The 7438-nt window shown below is 39.9% G+C and overlaps 1 long non-coding RNA gene across 1 annotated transcript; it reads left to right on the top strand.

Moving 5' to 3' along the window:
* The first annotated feature begins 6007 nt into the window (after nucleotides 1-6007).
* Nucleotides 6008-7157, top strand: LOC121990347. The gene is made up of 4 exons (XR_006114563.1): nucleotides 6008-6301; nucleotides 6389-6626; nucleotides 6722-6804; nucleotides 6982-7157. It is a non-coding gene; the product is annotated as an uncharacterized LOC121990347 (long non-coding RNA).
* Nucleotides 7158-7438: the final 281 nt, after the last annotated feature.

Genomic DNA, 7438 nt, shown 5'->3' with positions numbered 1-7438 from the left:
CTACCGATAAACTCCTGGTAGAGTAATCATGTACAAAGAATAATAAGAGAAAAGTATAACATCCTATACTTCCTTTAAACAATAATGTAAATGACTTGAAATTGCAATGTTATCCAACAGAATGATATCGAAGTGTGGAAGCTCTGTGTTGGCAGAGTTCAAACGTAGATGAGTAGTAGAACAGTAGTGGTGTGAGAATGTAGCAGCAGAACAGTCAAGGAATCATGTAGAAGATGTGTGCATTGAGTGTTGTCGCTGACCTCCTTTTAAACAGTGTTGGAAGCACCTCCAAAGCTTTAGGGTGCCTATAATATCGCTTATCCGATCTACAGAGTTTAGTTTTTATCTGCGCGAGGGTGCCTCCAATGGCTCCTAGGCACCTCCAATGGCTCCTACGTGCCTCCAATGCGCTCTGAGGTGTCTCCAATGTGATCCATGGCGTCTTCGCTCAGCGAACTTCTATCCCCGAGGTTTATCCGCGCGAAGGCACCTTCGCCATATCTAGGGCATCTCCAATGAGCTTCAAGGTGCCTCCCAGTGGCTTTGAGGTGCCTCGAGCACTATTCATTCGAGGCTAAGTTATGAATTTTAGTTCCTACAAAATCTGTTAGTCTAAATAACAAATGTACAATGCAAAACAGAGTTAGCATAATAGAAATAAGACAATATTATTAATTAGATCCTATTTTACCAAGACCAGAATTTAGTCATGATCTCAACTTCGACTTCTAAATGGATCTATGCTGGACCAACACCTATAGTCCCACTAGGACTAGTCCTCACTAGATCACTCTCCTCCAGTGCTCACCTCACTTACCATTATATACTTACTTAACCTTGATCTCTTAATCCACCAGGTCTTCCTGCTAGATGTCTCATCTAGACTTTAGCCAATCTTCTGGTCCTCCCTTACCCGATTGGACTTCCTGTAAACTGTCTAATCATCTCTGGCTCAGCTGGACTTCCTGCCAATCGACTGGTCCTCCCTGGCCTGATTGGACTTCAGCCTGATGTCTGGTCCTTATCATGTATTTCAGTCCTATATACTTGGTAAAAGGATTAGAATATACAACATCTAACTTTATCCATTTGTCATTCATTAAAACCTAAGTTTAACTTATTGGTGCTAATTGTACCAACAATCTCCCTTTTTTGATATAATAATAATTTAGGTTTAAGATAGAAAAATATATAGAAAAAATAATATAATGAATATTTTTAAGAGAAAAAAATAATTTAGCATTTTGTTTATCCTCTTAATTATTGTTGGGTTATGATTTTAGTTTTCATATTTTTCTTATCTTAAATCTTTACCTTCCCCCTTTGGCATTCATCAAAATATAAACTAAGAAATATAAGTAAACAAGAGAAAACAATCAATAAATATCCAAAAGAGTAAACATATATACTAAAAAGAGACCAGTAAGTAAGTCAAACATGTAGAAGGTACAAGCATATCAAACAAAGGAACATAAACTAAAGTACGAAATGTCTAAGGCTCATCAGCTGATGGAGGAGGAGGGTGAATCAAATGTAAGATACTCTGAATATCCTCCAACTGTTGATCCATATGTCAAAAGCCAGTGGTCATCTCCTCATGGAGAGTGACCATCTCCTCACGGACATGAGCAACAGATTGCTCGAGACGAGAGGAAGACTCCTTTAATCTAGAAATGCGCTCCTCTAATGGTTGGGAAGTGGACGGCGAGGTCGAAGATGTAAAGATATTGGGAAAGGTGAACTCTGACATCTCCTCCTTTGCGGCCTCAGCTACCTCGACGACCTCGATGGGTACTGCTGGAGGGATACCCCCTCTCCAAGTCAAACCCCCTAGCAGTAACCTCTATATGGACTAATGCTAACTGTCATTGACCAAACATGTCATACTTACTAAGGGGAGTGAGTGTGCCCTAAGTAACATCAACTCTTATGACCAAAAATATAAAGGTCAACACATGGCAATAAGACATATGGATGCGTCCCCTAGTGACTATGCTAGATGCATGAATAATATTATGAAAGATATGCAGGGAAATATCTATGTTCATCTACTAACATAATATCTATGTTCATCTGTTGACATAATGTATAAAGAAAAAAAGAGTGAGATGGACGCATCATAGCAACGTCATGAGATGTGACTGGTAGGATACAGGTGGTAAGGACTCGATATATTACATAATCTTGCACTCTCAGGGATAGTTGTAGGATCAAAAAGCTCACTACAGTGGGAGTGAATAATGAGAGTTACTTTTTCACTTTTTATCATAAAATAATCGAGGAAACGCAGCGGAAAGAAAGAATTAAGAGAAGAGCACAAGAGGCAACACTAACATGTTGTTTTTTACTTAGTTCGAAGTTTGTGATAACTCCTACTCTAAGCCCATGATCGTTGATAGCTTTTTTTGGGCAATTCACTAAAGATTCATTAAGTACAACAACCTTCGATTACATGTAATGAAATGCAATTAATAGTAAAGAGACCATTTCACCAACAACTCAAAAAGAATAGCACGCAAGCACGAAAGTTGTATGAAAAGTTGTGTTTAAGGTGCTGGTTGAATCTTCTTTTTATAGCCTTGTCCGGGTGCTTGGATCAGTCCCAAGCGCCCCTATCAAGATGACGTGATGTGATCTCAACGAAACTCTATCTGCCAAAAGTTTATCCTTCTCTAGGCGCTTGAACCTATTCGGGTATTTGGATCTATTCGGGCGCCTAGACTCTGACGTGTTCTAGCCAATCAGCATGCGCTAACTCCTCTACTCGAGTGCCTGGAATTGGGCAAATCCAGGCGCCTAGACCTGGTTGGGCGTTAGAACTTTTGGGTGCTTTGACCCTTCTTGGACACCTGGAGACCCCTTTTTTAGCCAACTTTCGGCTTCGATTTCTTACACCATAGAGTTAGAAAAATAGGCATAATATAATGATTTGGACAGTTTCGAGATTGTCTGGTTCTAGCTTTGGATTTTGTTGAAATCCTAGGTTGAACCGATACTTACTGTTCCCTTAACAGAGAATATGTCCTCATCTACTCCTCTCAGGAGAGATTACCTTTATCAAACACCTGTTTGGACTTTTGCCTAGCTTTGACCTTGACCTTCGGGACTTTAGCTAGACGTCTGATTCTCAATCCGTCTAGATTTTCACCTAGTGTTCGCCACCCCCAGGACTTCCACCCGATGTCCTTGATCAGCCAAGTCTTCTCTCCAATCCACTTGATTAGGACTTCATGCCCAAACCCCTTGACCAGGATTTTGTGCCCAATCCACTTGACCAAGGCTTCTTTATCTAGCCTCAACTAGGACTTTCCTACATACTCATGTAACCTTGTTAGATCACAACAACCCTTAATTTTAAACCTTTATCAATACTAAAACACAGGTTTGATTAGCTGGTGCTTCCAGCATCAATAATCCCCCCTTTTTAATTTATGGCAACCTAGTTTAAAGTCAAGTAAAATATAGTATTAATAAAATTCTAACACAAATGAAAACTCTTTTATTTTTTTTAAAAAGTTTTTCAAGTGTTAAAAAATTTTAAAATTTTCAAAGTAAGGATTTTTCAATTTTTCTCCTCCTTAATTTAACATTCTTCCCATTTGCATTGGATTAGTAACTTCCCCGGTTGCAAACCAAGTAAATCTTTTTGTCTTGTACTTATTTTTATGCATTGCAGTTTCGTTTATTAAAGTGTTTTTCTAATCTAAAGTCAAAAGTGTTGGAAAGAGTATATTTGCATTTTTAGGGTAATTTACCCCCCTTTTGTCGGGCGCCCGGGACCAATAAATGGTATCAGAGCAAGGACGCTTCAGAAGGACTAACCGCTGATTGAAGCCAAGAAATCGATGGTCGGGCCAAGCTTTAACCTACCAAAGTATGAGGGGGAGTTCGCACACTAGAAACGCCAAATTGAGGTATTCCTAAGAATAGATTTCGAAATTCTTTTAATAATAAAGTATGGTTTTGTATTTTCTAAGGATCAACAAGGAGAAGAGAAAGAAGAAAATCAATGGATGAAGAAGGACCAAAGCGACTTCGTAGCAAACAACAAAGTGAAATATCACTTACTAAGTGTATTACCGCCTCAAGAAGTCAATTACATTGGAAGCTACAATTCAACAAAAGAACTCTGGGAGAAATTCCTGGAGCTCCATGAAGGGGCATCTAAAGAAAAGCTTGCACGACAAGATATTCTTTGGGGTAAGCTAACAAACCTCTGTCTGGAAAAAGGTGAGACGATAACTGAACTACACGCGAAGATCAAGGAGTTGATCACCGGACTGATCAATCTCGGTGAAACGGTAACCAACTGGGATTTGGTCTGCTACGCGCTCAATGAATTTCATAGAACTCTAGAGTGGGCCTCAATAATAGACACATATTACATCTCTAAGGACTTGGAGGTAAGTACCTTAGAAGAACTCTTCTCAATATTAGAATTACATGAAACTAGATGTGAAGGCACAACAAAAGAATCTATTGGGGTTGCAAGGTTGCAAACATAGTCCCACATTGAAAACACATGGGAAAGATAGTGAGTTTATAAGAGAAAAGATATCTCCATTAGCATGAGGCCTTTTGGGTAGAGTCCAAGAGAAAAACCATGAGGGCTTAGGCCCAAAGTGGTCAATATCATACAATTATGGAGATATCTAAATTCTTTTCGATCCTATAATTGGTATCAGAGCTCGAGCTGCCAGAAGGTCTAACCGTCGACTGTGCACAAGAACTATGGTCTGATTGAGCCATGTGGGTACAATATTGACCTCGAACAAAGAAACTGGGGGCTCTTATGTTCGGATCAAGAGGACCAAACACTAGACAGGAAGTCCTAGTTGTGGCCAGGCAAGGAAGTCCTAGTAGGTCGGGTGGATCGAGGGGCAGGAAGACCTGTGGGTTGAGGATCGGACGTGGGAAGCCTGTGGTCCTTTGTTTGAGGGGGGCGGGAGGAGTGTTGGGGTTGCAAGGTTGCAAACATAGTCCCACATTGAAAACACATGGGAAAGATCATGAGTTTATAAGAGAAAAAATATGCCCAAGAGCAAAACCATGAGGGCTTAGGCCCAAAGTGGACAATATTATGTAATTATGGAGATATCTAAATTCTTTTCGATCCTACAGAATCAAGACAGAATCTAACACTGAAAGCCAACAAGAAGGATGAATCTGAGTTAGACTCAGATATGGAAGCAGACTAAGAAGCTTATATGGTAAAGAAGTTTAAAAAGTTTTTTAAATCTAACAAATTTAAAGAAATACAGACAAGAAAAAAATCCAAGAAACAAAAGAAAGGTTCGATGCTACCATTGCCAAAATGAAGGGCATATAAAGGAGGACTGATCAGAACTCAAGAAGGGGAAGGATAAAGGGCAAAAATCTCAAGGCCACTTGGGATGAAAGTTTGTCATCCTAGTATGAAATAGAAGCATATGCCGGACTAGCACTAATGGCTAGTCACAAAGAACTAAGCAACTCGGAAGCTAGCAGTGATGCAAGGGGAGAATCAAGTTTCAGATCCGACATGGTAAGTGAAGTATGCCTCTTACTTCCTAATCAATTATATTTTGGAATAAAGTCCATGTCTAAATCAATGTGTAAATTGAAAACCAAAAATGATAAATTGAAAAAAAAAATTTGAAATAAAAATAATCTTAGTAAAATAATGTTTAATAGAGAATTTTGATAAATTTAAAATTGAAAATGCTTAGTTGAAAGAACAAATAGAAAATTTAAAAAATTCTTCATGTTCAAATTTTGCTATTTCAAATTTAAGAAATTATCAAGGGTTTGTGAAATACCGAAAAATGGCGAATAATGATAAGGGAATTTTTCGGAATTTTTCTGGATTTTTTCGGAGCTCGTATGGCTCAGGTTACGGGGATAGAAACGGGGTCCGGAAAAGCCTGTTTGGACTACCCCATTTAAATGAGGAAAAGTTGAATTTATTTATTTGTTTTTGTTTTATTTTTCCTTTTCTTATTTTCCTTTTTCCTGTTTTCTTCCCCGCGAGCCCGTCCCTTGCCCTAAACTTCGCGATGCCTTCTCCTCCCGTGCCCAAACCGCCATGCAACGGTTCCCTCTCCTCTTCCTCTCCTCTGGCCGACGCGACGCCGACCTCGATCCGCCGGCCTCTCAGCCCTAGCGCCGACCCTCATTCTCCTCTTCTGAGCGCCGGCAGCCGAGCACCTCTCCTTTGCATAGTGTTCGTGCCCTAGCCACTTAACGCCGCCGGTCATCTCTGCCCTAGCTGTGATCCCGACACCGCGATTGTCGTTCATCCACGCAACCAGCCAAAGCGGAGGTTCTTCCTCTCCCTCGGTTCAACATCTCCATCGCGAATAGCTAAATCGCGGCGATATTCCTTTCTCCTTCCCTGATTTTTTTTCAGCGTTGAAGACCACTGATCTGTCACCGCCGATCCTGCATCGTCGTCGTTTCCCTCTGCTCTGAGGAGCCATCTTTGCTCGGGCTGTGGTTGCTGCCGGCGGTCAGATTGGAGATATTGCCGGCAGAGATTTGGCTGCTGATCCTTAGAGAGGAAGGGATTTTTGGCACAGAATTGGGATAGCAAGTGTTGAATTGGGCTACTGTTCCAGCAACACCTTCTACCGAACCTTTGGTTTAGGGTAAGTTGTTGGTTTAAAACTGTGGATGTAATGTTATGGTTTAATTCACAGAGGTGGATGTATTGAATTACAAATTTTTGGTGTTTGATGTGTAGGTCAGTGGCTCAATCTAGATACGACCACAGTTCCGACAGAGGGTGCTCCATCGACAAATTAACGACGAAGTATACGAATTTGGGTGAGTTTTGGAGATGAATCATGTATAAAGCCTAATCTAATTAGGTTGTACTATGGTTAAGGTTAAGTGGAGGATTAATCCATAACCATGTTTGATTTGAGTTACTCTTATTAGGAGGGAAAATTTATTTAGCTATTACTTCTTATGTATTAGCTAAAAATACATTATGTGTTGCAGGACTTTGTTTGGAGACAAATGTCTGGATACGGGATTTATTGCGATACAGACTATGTATAAAGGCGGGTACCTCTTGACTTATCTTTTATGATATTGTCATTTGGATATGCATAGTATTTAATAACTACAAGCAATGAACATGTTTGCCTTTGGTATGTCACTGTTTGATATCCATAGCATGTTAGGTTTGTTGCCTGTGATGTATCCGTGCTTGTATCTCGTGATTTGTTGCCATGATTATCTTATTGCCATGAGTATCTCAGTTTCTAGAGTGACATACCATGCTTTATTGAGGTTAGGATTAGGCTCTGGATTTTTGTTTCTGGCATGTGTATCCAAATTATCTGATACTTAGGTTTTTATGCCATGCCTGGATTGTGTATTTCTATTGGTATATCATATATGATTCGTGTACCTAGACCTTGTGGCTTTGATCTGTGCATATTGTTGGAACATA

This window comes from Zingiber officinale, chromosome 6B (assembly GCF_018446385.1).
Source record: "Zingiber officinale cultivar Zhangliang chromosome 6B, Zo_v1.1, whole genome shotgun sequence".
NCBI lineage: Eukaryota > Viridiplantae > Streptophyta > Magnoliopsida > Zingiberales > Zingiberaceae > Zingiber > Zingiber officinale.
The sequence above is the reverse complement of the archived record's forward strand: the minus strand, read 5'-3'. Positions and strand labels throughout refer to the sequence as shown.